This window comes from Martes martes (assembly GCF_963455335.1).
Source record: "Martes martes genome assembly, chromosome: 17".
In the NCBI taxonomy this organism is placed as follows: Eukaryota; Metazoa; Chordata; class Mammalia; order Carnivora; family Mustelidae; genus Martes; species Martes martes.
The window spans coordinates 29,521,845-29,544,584 of NC_137905.1; the positions used below are offsets into that span (position 1 = coordinate 29,521,845).

Consider the following 22,740-nt stretch of genomic DNA (forward strand, 5'->3'; position numbering starts at 1 on the left):
TCCGCAGCAGCTGTCAGAGATGCCGCTAAGGAATTCCTTATTAGCTAAGATGCAACCAGGCAGAAAACTCATTACACAGTGCTAAATATACTTAATCACATCTATTAGAGAAAAATGAACTTGATAATTACAACAAATAACTAAACTGCAGAAAGTGTTCAAGGGGAAAAAAAAAAAAAAAAACCCAACCCACACCAGGATCTAAGTACACAGGGAATGTGAGCTGCACCAGAGTCAAGGCGAACCAGGACCGTGCGTGGGGCTTTGTGGGGGAGGACAGCCCAGTCTCAAGGTAGGTAGAGCTGATTCAAGTTGCCTCTGAAAAAATGACAGATTTACATTTCAAAAGTGTCCTTGTTTATTTAGTATATGTAAAATTTTAATTAGGCAGGAATCCTAGAGAGTAAATGCTTTGTTTGTAGACTGGTTCACTGGTACGGGTTGGGGGGGGATGGGGGGTGCTGTAAGGGAGCCCACGGTAAACACTCAGTTTGACAAATAGAGATCTAGAATAGCTCCGTTAACACACACGGCTTCCCTGGAGCCTGACGAATGCTGAGAGTCAAATTTGTCTTTTTCTCTATCCCAGAACTGAAGTCCCTGAGTTGGTGAGGGGCTTTACCATCCCTGTCTCAGGGACGTACACGAGAAGCCCCACAGGGAATGTCGCCTATCCAGTCTTCTGGTGCCTGACCTCGCTCAGGAGAAGTCACCACTGACAGAGGGGGTTCGGGGCAGTTCCGTTTCTGATAGCGAGGCCGCAGAACCAAGTTAACTCTGAGCTGAGACCCAGCAGGAGGTGCTCTTGGGAAACCAGGAGATGGGGCAACCTGATCACAGTTAGCGTGACGAGAGCTATCAGACTTCTGGGAGAGAGAAATGGAGGGTGGAGAGAGATAAGAAGCGTCGGAAGGAAGGCTGAAAGACAGGAGATGCCATCGTGTCGTAGAGTTAAGGGGAGCCCCAAGAAGGTGTGACAAGCAAGGGCCAAAGCAGGCCAAGCCTGGAGGGGTCCTGAGTAGCTGGCAACTTGCTCTCGGCAGAGAAGAAAGATGGGCATGGTTTTTAAGCACAGAAGCATCAGGATGGTTTCATCTCCCTCAAGATTGCTGAAGAAAAATATGCTGCCATTATCTCTGACCACTGATGATGGCAGCAAGAGCCCCCCACCCCCACCCCCGGCTCCAAACACTGGCCAAAGCCAAAGTCCAGCCTGTACATCCACGCAAATGATTGAGAAGCCCTTTCCTCTTATTTTTCATATTTTAAAGGGGATGAAAACAGAAGCAGTAAATATGACTCAAGTTTTCTGGTCAAATAGGTCTACTTTCCTGTCTGTCTTGGTGGAACGGTCTTGGGCACAGGTGATGGACGTTCTTGTTTTGTCACCAGCTCAAGCTGTAACCTTGTCCTAGTTTCCTGCTAGGAAACCTTCCCAGACTAAGCCCAGAAGCTTCTAGCGCAGTCCCCTCTAGCCTTGGCAGTACCCTACTCCCCAAACTACCATCGAACAAAGAAGCCCCTTCTCTGGGAACACCAGGACAGGGCCCCTGCTTCTCCCCATGGGATGTGAACCCAGAAGCAACTTGAGAGTTGTTGACAGCCATCCTGTGACCCAGAGAGGAGAGTCCGATGGGGGAACCGACACGAAGGAGGCAGAAGCAGGATACAGAGCAAAAGGGATACAGGTCACAGCCACCTCATTTGAACCCAAGACTGAACTGTACTAACGCCAGATATTCTCATCCTTTTCAAACACCTGAGTCAATAAATCATGTTCCCCACCACTACTTTCCCCCACCTTCCAGCCAGGCTCTTTCCCCCACCTTCCACTGAAGGAATCCTAATAATGGAGCATCAAGCATCCCCTATCGACCACACTGCTAAGCCAAGGGGCCGCTGGTGGTATTTAGCGCTGGCACCCTTCAGTCCGGACACCCTGGTAACGGGCATTTCAGAACCCAGGTCACGGCACAGGGCTCACGGGGCACTGACTCCGAGAGCTGCTGGGTCCAGAGATCAGAGGACGCGGGCGTATCAGCCCAAACCAGCCATCCAGCTGCACTGTGTTTCATCACATATCAATTTTTACTGAAAAGAAAACCATACAAATTTAATCAGCTCTTCATATGGAAATATTTAACTTTTTTCCCCTGGAGTTGTTTGATATTATTGTTTTAAGAGTCGGGATTAAAAAAAAAAAAAAGCCAAGATGTGTGATAGTGGTGGACACAGAAAAGCATCCATTTCTGGCAAGAATGCAAGTCTCATTTCCAGTAGACTCAAGTCTTAAATGCACTGGCGTCTCCGTCAATTGCCTGGCTCAATGAAGAACATATTACATGCCCATAACCATGAAGCAGAAGACAAGAATGATTCATCCCGCACGGCCCTCGCCCGCCGTCAGGGCAGAACGCTATTATCGGGGAGAATAATATGATCTCAGAAAAGCTCCTGTCGTCCACAGGTTTAGGGAGTGTTCTGTTTTGGCATCCAAATCTCTGAGGCTTCCATTTTGCTCCTCTGCCCTTCAAAGATGTTATCAAACAGCCCTGTTCCAGAGCTTTTAATCTCTGCAAACCTATAACATGGAACTCTCTTACATATACACCTATTAAAGAACTATGTTCTCTCTCAGTAGTCATAAAGTATAAAACACCTCTTAAAAGAGACTTCCTTTGTTTCCCAGCCAAGGGCACATGAGACGAAAGAGGCTGCCTTTTAAATATAATTTTAAAACACTGTGTTAAATAAAATGAAGTATTGATATACAAAGTGATTTAAAAATGAGGGCTGCTTTTGAGATCATGGGCGTTTTTAAGTGCAAAAGTGATGTAAGCTGTCGGCCAAAGCCAAGAATTTTCCGTCTTAGAAATGGGTCATCAGAAACTTGGAGTGGGGAGGGGGCATGAGGTGGTGAGGAAAACAGAGTGCCTTGTCACCAAAATGCACTGGGAAGGCACGTTAAGCGTGAAGACCACACATTGCTGGTGCCATTCGTGAGGAGGGCAGGTCCACGGCAAAGCCTGGCCCAACCCCCTCAGGACAAGTGTCTCAACTGTCCAACCCCAGTCTCAAATCCTTACAGACTTCCAACCTGAGTTACTAGTAAAGCAATCGTGTGTTGGCGGTGCCGCCATTAGACACAGTCTGTAACCAGATGAATGTTCTCGGCGCTACTTAGCTTTATGGTGGGGCAATGTGTCTATTTACTCAATGCCACGGGATCTGCCAGGTGGCCGGGGTTGATCGGGCAGGCTCCCGAAGACCTTTCCCGGCCTTCGCCATGTTGGCAACGCTTCCCTTTCCCCTTGAAGGGGGAGACATGCTGGAAACTGTTAGCGATTCAGAAAATTGTCAGCCTGTTCCCGAGAGGAGGATTTTCTGGAACCCAAAGCACAGACAACTTTATGTTGACGTTATGGATAATGCTTTTTTGGAGAGGAAAAAGAAATCCCATTTCTATTATGCAATCAGGAAATTGAAGATGTCTATCTCCAGATAACCAACGGGTTGCGGTACGATTTCAGTTGGAAACTTGCACAGAATGTTTTCCTACTGTCGGTGCTGGTGTTTCTGTCACTTCACATTGACTTTTTTTTGCTCTCTGGAGCAAATAAATCAGAAAGTTAATAGTTCTGTTGATTTGTTGGAGCTTTTTTTTTTTTCTTCCCCCTTCTAAAAAAAATAAAGAAAAGAGAAGAATAGCTTTAAAGGGGGGAAAAACTGATCCCAGCGTGTTAACAACTCCATCGCGGTTTCAGGCTGTGGTCATGCCAACTGTCTAGTAAAAAGAGAAATTCCACTGTAGCAGAAGTAATAAAATCTTCTTTTAAAGCACAAATACCATGCGGGGAGGAAACGTAAACCCTTGCTTTGGGACCAGGAAGGTGGGGGTGGTACGAAGTAAAATATGGACTGGAACACAGGGGATTTGCGGTGACCACACCGCTCTGGATAAGCTTTCACCAAAGGCAGCTGTTTCCATGACCCAGAACCTTCTCTTTCTCTTCATCCATCACGTAAAGAATTTTAGAAAGACGTAAGCTATTATCTGAGGCTCTCTTCATTGTTATTCATAAGGCAAACGATTTGTCGCCCACTGTTTTTTTCTAAGGAGCCCATCTCTGAGATGGACCCTCGGAAGACTGTCATCAGTGGAGCAACATGCTCCTGGCCGGTGGAGTGTGGCTACCCCGGGAGGAAGGCAGGTAGACGGGGAGAGCAAACTTCTGCTGGTCTTCGTCTTCACCAATACGCTGTGATCCGTCCCCAACCGGAGAGCCGGGCTTCTAACATCGGAGTCCTCTCTCTGAATTTCTAGGTCTCATAATTGACAAATAATTGACTTTCCTTAAAATCAGGGTCAGAGCTCCCCAAATTACCACCCTTGGTGATGAACACACTGGGCCAACTGTTCCCCAGGCAGCCGGGAGGAATCCTGTCTGCCCCACAGGCCCCCACTCGGTGGCTCCAACAAAAGGCAGCAGTTGAATGTGGAGAAAAAGTCAAGTGAAAAGAGCGAGGATCCTGTGACACGAGGCATTCACCAGCCAGATTGTTTTCACACAATCACTCAATATCTCTGATGATGGCCAGACTTGGAAGGGGGATCCGTTTGCCAGGTATCGCTTCGATGTGGAGAGCCAGCAAGCTGGAGGCAGAAGGCAAAGCCAAATTCCTGTTTCCTATTTCAGGCTGTCCGTTAAAACACCCACATCCTTGATGCACAGCAGAACCCTGGGAAAAAGCGCGGGCAGACCCACAGGGGGCAGGGCCCCATCACCAGGCTATCTGGCAGCTTCTAGGGCCTGACTGGCCCTCCCTCTTCCCTCTTCCTCAGATTCTGCCTGAGGGGAAGGAGGTGTGGCTCCTGGGGAGGTAAAAGGCGGTAGCAGCCCCCCCCCCCCCCCCCCCCCCCCCCCCCGCCTTAACACTTTAATGAATTAAAGGAAAAGACACAAAGAATTGTATTTCACACCACAGGGGCTGTATGGAAACACTACAATCCACACCCCCCACACACACACTTTGGATTTAATTGTATTCCTAATTGAAAATGAAAATTAATTTGCTTTTGATCAATTCCAGGTGGTAGATCCGCCTGAAATGGGAGCAGCGCCTTTTTTTATTTCCTCTTCCTTTTTCTTTGAGTGACCGCACGCACGTGCACATAAACACCAGCGGGCGTGACGGGTGTAAACAGGCCCCAGAGTCCCTCTTCCCCTTGCTGATTGGCACCATTCAATTTTTTTAAATAAAAGATTGACCGAAGTGACGATGCTGGTAGAAACAGGCCGCTGACAGACTGGCCGGGATCTGCGCATCCTGAAGGTTCTGGGGCTACAGATGTCGAACAATGGGGGCTCACATCACGAAGGACGCGGGGATCGCCAATTTCCCGGCATCTGGTTTCTTTATCTAAGTACCTTTCTTACGGTTTGGATCTTAATTTTTTACAGTTGACAGCAGTGTTATTTGAGCCAGTCAGTGGCATCTGGCTGCTGGAGGGGGAAAAAAAAATAGAAAAAAAAGAAAAGAAAGAAAGAAAGAAAGAGGGGGGTAAAAATCTCCATGCACTTTAATTAATTGTGGAGAAATTACATGGTTCTCCAACCGTGTAGTTTGTCATCAGTGCACATTACAGATTTATATTAGATGTTTCTCCACAGTGTCAGGAATAATTAAAAGGGGGTAGGAAATGATGCCAACCAGCAATGCTTTACATCAGTGCTGAAAGTTTTATATTTATTACAGCCAAACAATTTTAGAAGAAGATGTCAACTCCGAGGCTTGACTGTGCACGGAATACATATCAGTCCGGGGGGCAAAGCCAGGGCTGCCGGAGTAAAGAGAGAGGGCTGATGTTTAATCTACCAGGCCGGCTGGAATTGGGGTGGCGTGCCAGTTATCCACAACACGGCATCCCCTTTTCTCAGAAACACAGTCACCCAAAACAATAAGTAACATATGCCTTTTTCTTTTTCCTGAAATGATCTTCCTCCAGGGTGTTCTTGCTGAGCCGAATAAGAACACAGGTGCCGAGTGTGTGTAAGCCACTGGTTCTGCCCCATTAATTTGTGTCCCACTTCTATGGCTTGGGCAACTTGGGTGGAGTCATGTAGTCAAGAAGTTTCCAAAGGACTTCTGCTTTCAGTGAGCCCATGATGACAGCATCCCTGCCAGGCCCCCCCTTCATGGAGACCGCCGGGCCCAGATGGCAGCCATCCTGTGCCCACATCAGCTGAGAAACTTCACTCTTAGTCATCCCTGGTACCGCTGAGCAAACCTGGAACTTATTCCTTTATCTCTGCCCGAGGTCAGAGCCAAGAACTACATTTAGAAACCAAAGGTCACCAAGAACGCAGATAAACGTCAAAGGGAATGGTCATCCAGGGGACATCCGTCTTCTGATGCCCTTTCTTGCAAGAAACCAGATTTCCCTTTGTATCACCAGCACGTTGGGCAGCACATTTCAGGGGGATTATGAGACGCCCTCCACCTTCATCGTGCGTCCTGCAGGAGAGTCAGTGCAAGCGATAATCCCCTCATATGCCATGCCTGTCACTTCCCATTTATTGGTTTCAGGCCCTGGATATTTTCATAATTTCCGTTTAGCTAGTGTGGCCCCAGAAGTGGAGACATCCTGGGAGTCACAGGCTCAGGACAGCCTTACCTTTGACCCCGTGGACTCACAGGGGAGACCAGGGCGCCAAAAAGTGAATTCTCTCCTGAGAGTCTTTGGTCTACGCAGCGGGAATCCTTCTCCCTTTGGCCTTCACAAGAGACAGAAAAAGGTAACAGAAACTTTTCATAGCAACACAGGTCTCGGGGAATTGCTGGGCAGGGTGTGGGTCCTAATAAGGGGAGAATTTGCTTCAAGTTTAGCAGGATTTTTCTACAATAAAGTCATAAGACCCTCGATTATGTTTAAAACACTTTAATGAGGAAAATATCCTTAAATTATGGTGCTCTAAATTTTTTAAAATGCTTTTGTAAATAGTTCTTCATTTTACTAATATTTGTGTAACTCAATGTAGAGGTATACTAAGGGGAGTAATCGCAGCACTTTCCTTTTTTAGAACTAAATAAAACACCCACCTTAGGTACATTCTCCCTTTGTGGATGGCTCAGAACAGTGTTCAGCTTTCTAAAGTATTCTCTGTTGTTCAAATACAATCTAGACGTCTTCCTAGGGCTTTCCTTCTGACTGTTCCTACGTCCTCTACTCCCCCCTGGAATGCTGCTCCCACGTGCTTCCTATTCCTCTACGGGGTCAAGCCCATTCCCACCTCAGGGACTTTGCACTTGCTGTTCTCACTGTCAGGAGCACTAACTCTGTGTCTTCACAGGGCTGTCTCCCTCTTGAATTTTGGATCTCAGCTTCAGTGTCACTTCTCGGAGACACCTTCTTTCAGATCTCTAACCACCACTCAGGCTTCTACCTCTTCATTCACTTTCTGAAACGATCTTCTTTATGACTTCATTTAGCAGGGGTCCCCCGCACAGGAACGCTAAGCTCCAAGAGAACTTGGAAATACTACAAATTCAGGGTAGATTTCTCTGTGTGCCTAAAAACATCTACAATTGGTTTTAAATAATCGATGTGTCACATTTTTCTTTAATTCAGTAGAAAGTCTTTAATCTGATTAGCATAACTGAGATTTTTACCACATACATGACTTTTCTTCGTCCCGTTCGGATTTCAAAGCCATTGATGGAACCTCTCCTTTGGAGTGAGTCTAAGGAAATTAACCACATTTGACTGGTGTTGACTCACAGCTGTTATTATTGGAAAGAAAAGAATATTAATAAAAGGTCAAGCCACCGCATATCATGTTCCTCACGGGATTATTTTAAAGTCAATTATTTCACTGTTAGTATTAAAGCAGTTCACTCACTACGTGTGAACTCTGCTTTGAACTGAGGTTTCCCCAAGTTCCACCAAATCCCCATTTAATGCAGCTGCAGAGAGGACAGTCTCTGTACAACACCATGGCCAAGGTAGTAGGCATCGGGGGCTGCCATCACTCCGGCACTGACCAGCCAGTGCCCACGGCGATCCTGCACACCGGGGACCAGTCCAGGGCCAGAAGAAAGGAAGTTTAAGTGAGAACAGGCAGACTGGAATTCAGTAGGGAAAATAAAGTCCTCCAGGCAGTGAGAGGCCTACTAGGTGACTAAAGACATGACAGGAATGTCTGCAGAGCTTACAACTGGGATAAACCGTGGCTAATCCTGTAGAGGTAAAAAACGCTACCTGCCTACCCATCTCCATCCCTGTGTTTCTGGCCCCATCTCAGCCTAGTTTTCTTGCCTCTCCCCTACCCCTGTCAGCTGGGAAGCAAAGAGTCCTGTGTTTGGGGAAGCAGAGACGCCTCAGAGATTGCTCCTGACAACTTGTCCTCTTCAACAAGCTCACTAAACGATGCCTTCTTGAAGCCCCAGCAGAAGAAGCAGTGCAACCAGGAGGGCCCCCTTTTTCCGGTGGGCCCCCCTGCTCTCACAGCCCTGCTGGCTACTCCTGTCCCTGACTGCTGAGAGGGCAGATTAGAAATCGGACAGCATTGAAGAGACTGCGTCTTCTCCCGTGGTTCTGCGGTCTGAAGTAGATAGTGAAATTTGGGGCTGGAGGGGCGGGGGGCTGGTTCCTGGGAGAGACACAGTCCGGGTTGAACGCCATCTTGGCGCTTCTGGTATGGCCGTGGAAAGAACTTCACTAAGAGTCGTCTACTTTGTTTTAACCAAGTTGTGCCTCTATAGACCTGAACTGTTCTGGGTTTCCGCCACCCGTTCTGAAGCCCATGGGCGTCAAGTTACATGATGCGACTTTCTTCCCAATTCCTAGATCCTGCTTCTGTTTGTGCTTGAGGACATCTTATCCTCTGACTGTCTCTGTGGGTCATTTTTCTGAGGCCAAGCCTCTGCTCAGCCCCTATTAGAATGCAGCTGTAGCCAGAGCTATGAGGATTTTGTTCTCAATGTGTTCACTGCTGGAACAAAAGTTCCAGGTGTGCCCCAAATATATGTGCCTTACCTTGGCGAGAGTTCACTTTCATGAGCAAGAACATGGGGCATACATGTTCAAGTAGCTCTAAGATGAGGAGAAGTAGAGTGGGATGTAGTCTTATTAAATGTGCTCCCTAAAACTCTAAAACTAATTTGATAGCAGTATTAAGGAAAATTTAAAGTTATATATAACTCCACCGGTCTAACAAACCCAGTTAACATCCACACGCCTACCTAATTTTTACCTATTTTTGTATCTCAGGGCTACCTAACCACGATTTTGCTGTTCTCATGTGATGGTACGTCGGAAGCACTTCCCCACGTATTTCTAGGTTGTCTTCATAAACATCACCTGTGTTTTTCTAGAGCAGAGGAATCTATACAACCGAAAACCAGCTTTTAAGTGAGGAATTATAAATATACGTTCCTTGTTATTCCAAAAACTTCTACGCAATTGCAAAAAAAAAAAAAAAATAACATCAGAAAGCTCGGATATGGCAAAAGCAAGGTGACAGAGCGATGCATTAGAAGCTCTGACCTAAAAGCACGAGCACGGGTCACAGTTAACTCGCTTTCGAACCTCTGGAAAATTCATCACTTTCCCTTTGCATGAGCTTCCTTAATGGGACACAGAGGGTAGGGCTGGGCAAACTTTAAAATCCTTTCCTGCTCTAAAATTTTATGTTCGTTCCGTAAAGCCGCTTTATTGTGAGGAATACGAAGAATCGCAGGTACTTTGCCTTACTCCCTGAAGGAGTAGTACGGCAGAAAAATCCAGGCTCGTGTCCCTGGCTCCCCCTTTCTGGGAACTGACCTCTCCAACACGCACGGCTTCAGTGGCAGCTTCCTGGCAGCCATGTTTGTTCAGCGGGGCCCCACCCCCTAGCCAGAGGTGATGGCCCCGGGAGCGGGAGCCATTTTTCAGCCGTGCGGACCAAAGATACAGCAGTTGGTGTGCTGCAAGAGGAAAGCAAGCAGACGTGCGGGGGGATGCAGAAATCAAAGACAGACGAACTCCCAATCTATTCCTCAGATCAAGGTTGAGATATCCTGTATCCATAACAGAGTCCTACCAAAACAATCATGTCCCTTATTTGGCTGAGAGAATATCTCACCTAACAAAGAGGCCCCATAGTTAACAGCCTTCATCAAGTGTCCTCTGCATTACTACACATCTAGATCTCTTGGTAATTTTAAAAGAAAGAAACAAAGCAGGAGCATTAGTTCTATGTATAGAACGGGAACTGGGGCAATGAGCTCGTAAAAACCCAAACCAAAGAGAAATCCCCACACTCGGGTGCAAAGACGCTGTTAACTATTTCGGATCCTACAGCTACACTTTGCTTTACAGTGTGGGAAACCATGAGAAGGAGCTAGAGATCCCCAAATTTCAGTGTTTTCAGAAATGAGCTCAATTCTGAATGAACTTGGATTTCTGGGCAAAAAAAAAAAAAGGGCTCAAGGTTTTGAATTTTGAGCCCCCCGTCTTCTCAATTCATTGCGTTCTCAATGCTATGGCCTTGCAGTCCCAAGCCCCAAGAAATGCGGACTGGTCTTTTGGTGTTTTTCCCTCAATTCGGCCCTAATGAATGCCCTCTTATGCATGCAGATGTTAACAGAGATAGGCAACACAGAGGCTAGGAACTGAGTCCAGCCAAAATGTTTAAAACATTAAAGAACTACATATTAGATTAGGACTAATCTGGTAAATTCGGAATACTGAGGGGCAATAGGAACTTTAAAATAGGAGAGATGACTGAAAACATGAGCCTTTCCTTGTGCTTTGCCTTAATCCACTCACCTATCTGAAGGTCTTATCTACCAGGTTTTTAACTATATACCAGAGATATTTCCTTCACTCCTTGGGGGGAAAGAGTCAAGAAGGAATTGGTTCCATATGAAACAATGTGATTTTGCTTATATTTCTAAATTAAGGCTTTTGCAGCCCCTGGATGTGATAATTGTGTTTGTTCATTACACCATCTTCACCACCACTGCCAAGAAAAATCCCAACCTCAAAATCAAAAAATTCGAAAGGAAGAGAAATGTATTCAACATATAGTCAGCACCCAGGAATCCATGTACAACTTGCAGGAAGGAAGTGGCGGGAAGATTTAAAAATTCCTGATGGCTCCAGTCATTTTAACTTAAAAAGCACAAACCTAAAGAATGTCCTTGGGTTTGCGTGCCTCAAAACTTTCCCAAGGTTTCCCATCAGTGGTAGTGAGCTGCTTTGTCAAAGAGCTCAAAGAGGTCTTGCCAAAAAAAAAAAAAAAAAAAGCCTTGCAACACACTGGGATACTACAATTAAGTGTCCTCCAGTGGGACTCAGCAGGACAGGCCATAATGGCTCCAACAGAAGCCCTTAAAACCTACCATGTCAATGAGCTCCCCCAAGCACCGGAATTTAGAGCTATGGATTAGACCTCTTAACCCTTCTCCTCCCCTCAAAATATCTTAAAGACCCTTTTCTCCCAGGGGAAGAGTCATTCTAGCCAGTGTCTAGTTAAGAGGTCTTTGTGAAGTCGCATTTAGACATAGTTACAGGACGTCTCATGAAGATTCTGCATTCAGCTGAGACCTCCCCTCATGTTACCGTAAGCCCAACCGAAGGACCAGAGCCACAGTGACCCCACCGAAATGAGGCAGCAGCCTTGGTGGGGTCTCATTTCATCTCTGGACGTGAATGGCTACGTGGTCTTAGAAAGAACATGTGGTTTTTTTGATGCTTTAATTTTTATACTAGTGTGGCTCCTTACCGTCTGAGTTTGTCTAAGGAATACCTTGGAATAAAAGTCGAGACTTTCACCAAAGAGTGTGTCTTGTTTTAGAGCAAAAAAATAAAGAAACTGACAAAATCAGATCCTGTTCCGTTAATAAGGCACTCCCTTCTGAAGAGCGGTCACTTTGAGACATGGGTGCGCTCTTTCGAACTGCGAGGAGGAACGTGCGGTCAGCTCTGCGTCTTCTCAACTCAGTGGTCACAGTGATAGAAAAAAGGATACTGAAGTAGATGATCCCAAGCTCTATACACTCAGCATGGTGACCATATACTACAATCTTGGAAGGGATTTACTTCTCCGATTTTGTGTTTCTGGTGCCTCGAGGTGTTTCATTCCCAAATCACACTCTGCTGATGGGGGCCGAGACCCTAACACACACAGCATAGATACCGGCTTATTATTACAAATTCATTCAAGCTCATTCAGGAGCAAACGGGAACTGGGACTATGAGATGATAAAAGATAGCACCAGAAGAATTAAAGAAACTTTCCTGGCTTGGAGGCCTTTCCAAGGTCCCACAACTACTCGAACAACGCTTTTTGCCGGCCCTTATGTTCACACCACCCTTTCAAAAACTCAGTACATCTCCCACCTGAGGTGGAGGTTCCAGGGCACAAAGCTGTCCACAGCCTTGGGGAGAAGTTTTTGGATAACAACTGTTACAGAACTGGAAAGGATTATTTCCTAATAAAAGCTTCCTCCTTCCACTACATTCAGACTAACAGGCTATGTTGAGATGGCAACATAAGGTACCTTTTTTTGGCAAAAAATTTCTATCACTTTTTTTTTTTAATAGTAAGGGAATTCTTTTCATTCTAGAATCATAAAAAACTCTTAAACTCGTGTTTTAAGATGGAAAAGCAACTAGATCTTTATTTTAGGAAAGTACTGTTGAGAGCAGCTTTATTTCCTTGTTAGGCAAACATCTGCTTTCCCAGAGAGAGGGAAGTCCATGTTTATCGTAAACCCTATTTAAAAAGGTGAATGCAAGCTTTTACGTACAGCCCATTTGGTAATAGGGGAAATGATTAGTGTCTTTAATTTTTTATTTTCAGATTCGTAACTGGTTTAGAAATTTGGCAAGCATGGCTATGCCCTCACAAAGTGGCGGCGGGTCCTGGCTGCACCCCTTTAATCCCTTCCTGGCTCAGAAGTGATGCCGAGCGATGATGCGTGCGAGGCGATACCGTACTGCACAAATCCCAAGTCACACACTCCAAGAGCTGTGAGGATTTAAAAGGAGATTCACCTGGGGGTGCTTGGGTGGCACAGTCGGTTGAGCATCCCACTCCTGGTTTTGGCTCAGGTCACGGTCTCAGGCTCGTGAGATCGAGTCCCGCTATGGGCTCCACGCTCAGTGCGGAGTCTGCCTGGGTTTCTCTCTCCCTCTGCACCACCCCCGCCCCAAATAAAAAATAAATCTTTAAAGGCAATTCGTCTATTAAAAAGTCACATTGCTTGGGGCTCACAGGACTTAAGTCGTGTCCGACCACATGGGACTTTCCCGGTTCTCTGGAATGGGATGAGTGCGTGTTCTATAAAGACAGTTTTACGGCTAGGACAGCTGAATGCACTCAACTCAACCTCTGCCCACATCTAGATTTCGAGATCTGGGCAACGGGCTTGGCTTCAGTTTCCCTCACGCTTCAGACTTGAAGGTGTTTGCCCAGAGATTTCCCAGCTCCAAGGCCTCGCCTTCATTTCTCCGTGAGACATAAAGCGGCCAATTCTTCAAAGATTACCTAGGCTTAGTCACATCACTGAAGAAAAGCACGAGTTCTCCAAAGACAATAGTATCTCTGTGAGCAGGTGGAAAAAAGTCAGTCTGCCAATGACAGGCCACTGGCACTTTGTCAGTTTCTGAAAACCAAGGTGATGTAAAAAATCTTTTAACCGAAACAGAACGAAGGGGGAATCTGGCTGTCAACTGCTGAGGGCACAAACAAGCCCTTAACTACAAGCCCCATAAGAAGAAAGTCAAGGTGATTACTAACCCACAATACAAGATCAGAATCCCTAAAATATTTGGAAATCTTTTCACTTTCAATAGCTGGCTTTGTGCTTCAGCTATGATTATACCTGAGGCCACTGAGTTGACACAAAGAGCAAATAATCTTTCCCAAGGTAACTCTGTAATTTTTACAACCAGGAGGATGTCAAGGCTGTCTTTCTTTTTTTGCATTTCAGGTCTTGCCCATTGCGATTTATGGGACTGGATCCTTAACACTTTGCCCTATGCTCCCGGAAGTGGGGGCGCACACGATCCGCCCCCAGCAAATGTCCATTTACTTTGACATCAGTGTACCACCCTTGACTCCTTCCTCTTCCTCATCCCTATAACCCATTGGTTATGAAGTTCTCACATTAGAGGTCCTTCGAAATTCCTATTTGTCTTCTGTTATCACTGCTCTGCCGGAACGCAGGCCCACAATACCTCACTTTCGGAACCAGGCTTTTCTCTAAATACAACCCTTTAAATGAGAACAACCCAAATCCATGCCCATCCTGCCTCCAACTAATCTTCCCTAAAATATCTCTGGCATGATGTCACTTCTCAGCTTTGGAAACCGTTGAAGGCCTCCCAGAACTCGGGCATCTCTTAGTACTTCCCACACATTTGGTCTAATATTCTTGAAGATTCTGTCTCGGTCAGACACACGAGGAACCTGGTTTATACTCTCTCATTCTGCCCCTCACAATAAAGTCTACCTAATTGAAAGGTTCTTTCCCATACAATGGTTTATATCCTGCTTTACCTGAAATGTATCTTTTCCCTGAAATCTTACCTGTGTAGGTTGAAATGAACCTACCATTTGAATTTGGAACTGACTCATGAAATGACCACCTACCCTAGGTCTCTGAGGAGCTCTGGCATTTTCTCAGAAGTCTTTGCGACTCATGGGAGTTTTTCAATTTTATGCCTTTATTTCAATTCTAATCTAACATAATTTCTTTACCAATTACCTAGGCCAGATGTTTTCTTTGGCACTGCCATTTCAAAATTGAAAAGCATTTTTATGGAATAATGCTTCAGTTCAGAATTCACAACTGGGGTCTATGAGACCCTACTATCAGAAGGGTCTAAGAATGTTTTCTTCTCTAAGAAATCTGTAAATGCATCTGACAATTGTGTATAGTCATGTGACCTACCTTCCCTAGCATTGTCTCAAACTGTTATTTCCAGTTTTACTTTTCAGGTTTTTTTATGTTTTATCTTCCCAGACAGACGGTAAGCTCTCCGGGGACAGGAATCCTGCCTTAGACTACTATGGGTTCCTGAGGCACCAAACATAATCTTGCAAAGAACAAGTGATTGGTCAAAATTGGTCGCTCTGGTTTTGACTATACGGGCTTGATCTGATCCACACCGGATGGCGAGATGGGGGTGTGACAGCGACGACAGAGTTTCACTAGATAGCAAACTGAAAATCACATGAAAGCAGCCCCAAAATTGTTCCAATGTCCCTTATCCTCACTAGGGTGGCACCACTCGAAGGCCTTTCCCGCACGGTCATGGAGATCCGAAACAATGCTTTTCATACAACAAAGGTTTTTATTATTCTTTTTTTCCAACTAGACAATAAAAACTGAGCCTGTTTATGACTGCCGGTACTAAAATTGAAATACTTCTTTCTCATAGAGTAAAAAAGGGTGTTGAATCCGATCTATTCTTAATGTTTCTGGCAATTCCTTGATCTGTGTTAATATCATGCTAATGTAGGTAGAATTTTAGAAGAATTCTAGAACATTCCACTCCTGTATGAACGGAATGGTCCTGTGTGTCGTCCTAGACTTCATTAGTAGCAGAATGAAGGCAGAGGGAGATGTCAAGCAGGCAGGCTTAGAAGGAGCAGAGAACCTCAGAATGGGATTTCCCCACTTGAGAACAGGGAGAGGACCGGAAAATCATTTGGCCTCTATCCACACCCAGAGCTTGTTTGATGACCTCAAGTCTCTCCTCGTGTAAGCATGCAGAGTTGATTTATATGAATTTGCAAAGTTTACTTTAATGCATTCGTTAAGAACTCAGGCAGCAGTTGAGAGCAGAAGCCAGCACAAAGGAAGCCGTGGATTAATTTGCTGGAAGAAAGAAACTTCTTTAACTGGTGCCTTTCCCCTTGTTGTTCCTTAGAGACAGGAACGGATGGGAGCAACTGAGGAGGGCTATGGCCCAAGCCTTTGACAGATGGGAGCTCGTCCCGTGGTTCAGTGAACGCCGTTCCTCTCTTCATCACAAAGAGAGACCTCTGGAGCTTCGTGGAAAGCCAAAAAGTTGCGGCTGGGAAATCCTATGGATTTTACAAGCTGGGGACAGATAAATAAGTAAACAAATACAGACATATTTTGCTATGTAAAAGTTCATCCCAGAGAATGTGCTGGAATTATGGAGGCGAGTAGGAGGGGAGTTACAGGGGCAGATGATGAAGACTCTGCAAAACAACTTGCCCTTATGCCTCATGTGTCAACAACAACAACAACAAAAAAAAAAAAAAAGAGAGAGAGAGAGAAGGGACAGGGAAGGAAGATCTAGAAGGAGAAGACTAAAGCTACGGCAAAGGCAAAAGCTTTTCCTCAACCATCAACCATTCTTTGTTCAGGTGCTACTGCATGTTCAGCATGAAAGTTAATTAACACACAGCCCACTGCTGCCTGGACCGCCTTACATAATTACACCTAGAGTCTAATTAGGTGACTCTCCGCTGTCCCCTGTCTGAATCACCCAAGCTACAAATCTCTCGAAGTGTGGCTAGCATTCATTTAGTAAGGACTGTGACATGCCTGTGAAATGGGAAAGTTGTCACTTCCAACACGGCAGACGCACTAACAGCCTAAGCGAGTTTCCCCACATGCTCTGCTCGCAGAGGCTAAAATTTGAGAGAAGTAGCATCTTCCTGAATTCTTCTGGATTTTCTTGTGGTGTGGTCCACAGAGGCCACAACAGCATGCCAGGGAGAGTTTTATTTTGTGGATGACAGTGGCAGGCAATCACCCATTGAGGTCTTTGTGGTGTCGTCCATTTAGTTTTAATAGGGTGAAATATTCTTAATATTGACTTGCTGTGAGTTGATGGAATTACAGGAAATCTAGATATTTTTCCCCCTTGGAATTTTCCAAGCTTCCTAAAATGAGGACCTATCTTTGTGCTAATATAAACCTAGGGGAGGAGAAGGAACAGACTGGTTAAAGCATCCTCCATAAAATAATCCCATTCTTAAGTTTCTAACAGTAACTCATGAGTGACGACCATGCCATCTACACAGTGTAACTTGGTATTTCAGAATTTTATCCCAGAACTTGAAACATTATATACAATAAGATATTAATCTACAACTAGAGCTCCCATTTATATAATCAAATTGAATAAACGAGCAAACTATGCTGTAAATTGCCCCCAAGAACATGCAGCTCTGTCAAATATTGAGTTTAGAGGTGGGCGACACAGAGCTTTAATCAATAACGTTGAATAATCTGCTATGTTTCTCTTTTTTTCTCTCTTTTTGCAAGGGACGCGATCAATCACCCTTGAGGTTCATCACTTGGCTTGGCACACCTTTGTTTACAGGTGAAAATGACAAAGGGAACACCGGATCCCCAATCTGTTGATCACCTGGGCAGGAGGGTCACAAGAGAACTCCACCCAATGTCTTCTGAAAACCGGTGGGAGGGAGGATGGGTGGGGGAGGGAGTGAGAGACAGGTCTTAATTGGTTGCAAGGCCTGGGTCCACAGCTACCATCAGCGATGCTACCCAACCGGTGGGCCTAGCCAAAGGGATCAGAAACAGGTCTACCATTGCCAAGTTCACACTCTGCCTGCAGCGACTGTCAAATAATGACAGATTAGACAAATCTGATTGCTCTATCAAAACAGTCATCTCAAATCTTGATTAGTAAGCCTATTGAATTATGATTAATTCACAAGGGTGCTGCTGACAGATAAGATACTATATCTGACAATGTATACTAGCTGCTTTGCCTGAAGCCAGAAAAAAAGGGGGGGCAGAAAACAAAGCAAAACACCAACTCCTGAAGTTGCTAGTAAAATAAACAGTATCAAGTACAACACACTGAGAAGGATAATGAGGCGGCATGCACCTTCTAATTTGATAAAGGGCTCGTTTGTGCGAACCCAGCCTTGATACAAAAGACAAGAGGGATTTAGGGAAATACACTGGGGACAATATACTGCGAACAAGTGAACCCTAGGGCACTCTCTCGCCTTTTCCAGGAAGAGTGTGGAAGAGAAGGCAGCCCGGGACTGCTTCTGGAAGCGTCACCCTCAGTTTGGGCGACATCCCAGCCTCGGGAGCCAGAGGCAGAGCAGAACCCGCCTGTCTTTCTCAACATTACCATCCGATCCCTCTCCTTGTCTCTGGGGTGAAGACCTCCGCACATAGAAAGGGTCAGCAGCAGACCTAAACTCTCGGGGATTGGCAGAAGGTGGATTGTTTTGGTCATCCGTTAGGGGCTAAAGTGTGGAGGAGAGAAGGGAGTGGCACACTTGTGTTTTGTTTGCTTACAAAACAGAGTAAAAAGGAGAGGTTTTTTTTCTTTTTATTTATTTATTTTTAAATTTTTATTTATTTATTTATTGGACAGACAGAGATCACAAGTAGGCAGAGAGGCAGGCAGAGAAACAGGAGGAAGCAGGCTCGGAGCAGAGAGCCCGATGCGGGGCTCGATCCCAGGACCCCGGGATCATGACCTGAGCCGAAGGCAGAGGCTTAACCCACTGAGCCACCCAGGTGCCCCAAAGGAGAGTTTTTAAAGTACTTTTCTTGAAAAAAATTTCAAAAGCCAATAAATATGTTAAACATATATTTTTTTCTTTTTCTTTTACCTTTGAAGCCAAGAAACGTTCATTCTGAGACACATTACAGTTTAGTACTTCATGACTACATGACTCAGGAAAAACTAAAACAGCATCACTCATTCCCTTATCAGGCCAGCTTATCGGCCCTGAACCCAAACATATCAATCAGTCCCCATGCATTCTCAGCTTTGTCGATCCCCCAAATTCAGCTGTGGTTGTTGCTGGGGCATAGGGGTGCACAGTGAGAGGATGCTAAGTACTCAAAATCTCATGCAATTTTAGATAGTATCATTATCTTTTGCCGACCTTATGATTTTACCGAAAGCCTAATGTCCTATAATCATGTTTCTCTTTAGCTAGTATTAACCTTTCAGTGACTTCTCTCTTCCCTCTCTCTGTCTCTCTCTCATAACTATCCTCTGTTAATCAATTGCACACTGCAGATGGGGTCAAGGAAACCTACTTCCTCCTTTGATAGCCTCCAATGTTTCTACTCTTGGGGATAAAAGTGCTTTAAATGGAGTTATATTCTAGGAAAATCAATATATGATTACTGCAAAGATTTGTATTGATTGTCCTGTTGCATTGCAAAAAGGCTAAAGAAAAATGGCACGGCACACTTCCCTTCAATTCCTGTTCCACAGAGTTTGTGGTGAATGTTTTGGGCAAGAAGAAAATGTTGGAACTTTATTTAATGACCTAAAGTTTCCATCATTCAATCCGCTCACTTCTCTCCCTACCCTAGGAAACGCTTCATTATCGCTCTCCTGGATGCTTATTGGTCATGCGGGGACAGGCAGGACAGTTCACGGACCTGAAGACCGTCCACTTCAGCAAAGGGGGCTGCGCCGGAAACTGCTGGTTGCCTTCCTGATATCCGCTCTCCTCTTCTCCCTCCCTTTATGGAACCCTGATTTTGCTGGCAGTAGCAAGGTACCCGACTGAAAAATATTCCTGTTGCCTTTATCAATGGGGGTGACGAAGTGACTGTATTGTAGCTAATGGAATCTAGGCAGAGACTGTTGGGTAGGGCTTCTGGGGAAGTTCCTTACCAGGGGAACAGAGGTGACTCAAGGACCAGGCACATCTGCCCTCCCTCCCTTTCCTCCTTCTTATCAGTCATGTACATGACCTGTTAGGAGCTGCCGTGGTTCTCTTGTGATCATGAAGGACGTCTGAAGAGAGAAGCCATGCCAAGAGGAGGACAGAGCAGAAAGACTCAGGGAGCCGTGAACACTGGTGATGGGGGGGTCCGTAATGGCCCTACTCTTGTGGATTTCTTTCCCATGGAGGAAACAAAAAGTCCCTCTGAGGTCAAAGACACTGCTCTTCAGGTCTATGATATCTGCAGCCAACTGTGAGACATTCCTCTTACAAAATGCCTTGTTACGTGGGCCCTCCGTGCCATCCTGAGTAATTAAAAAGTAGTTACTGCCAAGGCTAATGTCCTAGGCAATGGCCCCTGAGTGGTCCAAATACTTCCTGGTGTCTGCAAGCCATTTTGTTGTTTTTCTAATTATTACTGCAGAGGAATTACTATAGTCATACGGTCTTTAAAGAAATTCAGTGTACCTTTGTTAACTTCAGCGGCCCCGCGTCCTTTTCCCGTTCTTCCAGGACGAGGATTCCAATCTTCTTTGGGGCAATGTCTTCCACCAGGACTGTGCAGTCTTAGTGGGACTGTCGTCAAGGTGCTATGGTGTCTCCTAGCTGAGAGGCGGGGCCCTCTTGAGTGGAGTAGGGCTCACTCCTTCCCATTCCGGCACCCTGTGAGTGTCTGTGTTTTCCCCCTGCCTGGATCCTTGGAGCTGCACTGCTCCCTCTCCTACTGAGTTACTCTTCTCTGTGGCGATTGTGAACAATACCGTATCCCTCCCAGAGGAGAAACTCCTGCCTTTCCCCAACCCCCCTAAGCATTGCTTTCTGTTGCTCGCAACCAAAGAATTCTAACACAGAGCTTATCATCAGAAGGGAACATAAGGGATCCACATTCCTTTTGTTTAAAAGAAGGTTTCAAGGAAGTAATCTCTAGCCTCTACCTTGGGTAGCTACTGCCCAGCTGGGGGCGGTCTGACCAGGGGCTCCGTGGTCACCCGGGGCATGCCGCTCCAACTCCCTGCTTTGGACGGTGCCGTTCTCAACTCTGCCTGATGGACCAGATGCATCTCATCAAAGCCATCTCATGGAATAATACCATTAGTTACAGTGTTTCTTTGAAAATGTATAAACTTGAAGTCAATTTTCCAGAATGAAGGAATCCAGGAAACCAGCTCTTCGTCTTCCTTAAAGACCAACAAATAGCTGCCATTATTTCTTGCAGAGGCCGGTTCCTGTAAGTGGGGGGCGGGGGGCTTGGATTCTCATGCAGTACAAGCATCTCAGGGTCAGTATACCCCAGAAGCCTGAGGCTTCGAGGCCATTTAGATTGTTCTGGGATTAGAGACATTAATAATTCTTTTTTAAATTTTATTTATTTATTAGAGAGAGAGAGGGAGGGAGGGAGGAGCACAGGGGGAGAGGAAGGGTCGGGAAAAGAATATGAAGCCCACTTGGTACAGAGTCCAACCTGGGGCTTGATCCACGACCGTGAGATCATGACCTGAGCCGAAACCAAGCCAGACACGTAACCGCCTGAGCCAGCCTCTACTCTACAGCTAGAAAGCTCATGACTGCCAAGTTCTTCCTAATGGCTCATTGTGCCCAAGCAATGTGAAGTTCTCCCTCGGTGTGGGTAGAAGTTGCTTGTGGAGCCTACGGACTGCTCAGCTTCCGTGGACGACTACCACATTTCCTTTAAAGACTGCATCTTAAATAGAAAGTGATATTAAATTGGGAGGAAAATGAACCTGGAGTAAGAATAATAATGGCTAATCTTTACGGAGTGTTTCCTGTGTGACAGGCAGTCTTCCCCAGATTATACATATATGAAGAAATATAATACTCATAACGATCCATGAGCTAACCCCCATTACTAGCCCCTTTCTGGGGAGTAACGAGGTTCCGGTGAGGCAGAGGAGTTAAGGAACTTGCCCAATATCTTTTAGTTTAGAAATGGAAGAGCCAGGATAAATCTCTGGGGAGCTGGGGAGTAACGAGGTTCCGGTGAGGCAGAGGAGTTAAGGAACTTGCCCAATATCTTTTAGTTTAGAAATGGAAGAGCCAGGATAAATCTCAATGTTACCATGATAAAATTATATATTCCTCCAACCCTGCTGTGGGCAATTATCAACTACTATAAACTAGTCCAGGAACCTGTTTTAGTAATGTGGGGCAAGAGCCATGCAATGTTTACATGTCTTGCTTAATAGCTATGCTTCTTTTTTTTTTTTTTAAAGATTTTATTTATTTATTTGTCAGAGAGAGAGAGGGAGAGAGAGCGAGCGAGCACAGGCAGAGCAGAGGGAGAAGCAGGCTCCCCACCAAGCAAGGAGCCCGATGTGGGACTCGATCCCAGGACGCTGGGATCATGACCTGAGCCGAAGGCAGCTGCTTAACCAACTGAGCCACCCAGGCGTCCCAATAGCTATGCTTCTAATAATGTTTTCCAAAGAAACGCTCTAAACGAAAAAGAAAAAAAATCTAAAGAAATTTTGATTGCAGTAATATTTGTAATGGTGAAACTGAATGGAAGTAACTCAACTTTTTAATAATGGGGAATGATTAGAAAAAAACAGTACACAAACTTCATGAATTTATTGTCATTAAAACGCATAGTTATTCAATTATGAAGCAACATGGGAAACACTTTGGTATTAAATTTAAAAGCAGGATATAAAATTATATGTATGCGCCCTCAACAATTAAACCTAAATCCAGCAACGGATTCCTATAGCCCATGGCTGGAAATTGACTTTCAAAATGAAAATAATCTGCGTTAGGAGAGTGGGACTCCAGCGAGGAAGAGGAATGGCCTGAAGTTTCCACTGTCCCCGGATGCTTCTGGATCTTGACAGGGAAAGCCTATCATCTTCCCTTCACTGTAGATTAACCAGAAAGCTACGAAGGAGGGGAAGCTTAGCAACGCGAGGCTCTTTATCCAGTCAAGGTAAATGAAGTTCGGCTGGTCAGGAGGGTAAATAAGATTAGTTATGGGCTCCAGGTCACCCACTCATGGAGGTCAGCGAGTGTGAGATTA

General features: G+C 45.4%; 1 protein-coding gene across 1 annotated transcript in view; it reads right to left on the reverse strand.

Moving 5' to 3' along the window:
* The window catches only part of FTO (FTO alpha-ketoglutarate dependent dioxygenase), a 371,751-nt gene that overhangs the window by 55,111 nt on the left and 293,900 nt on the right, over positions 1–22,740 (reverse strand). The gene's annotated exons all lie outside the window — the stretch shown is intronic.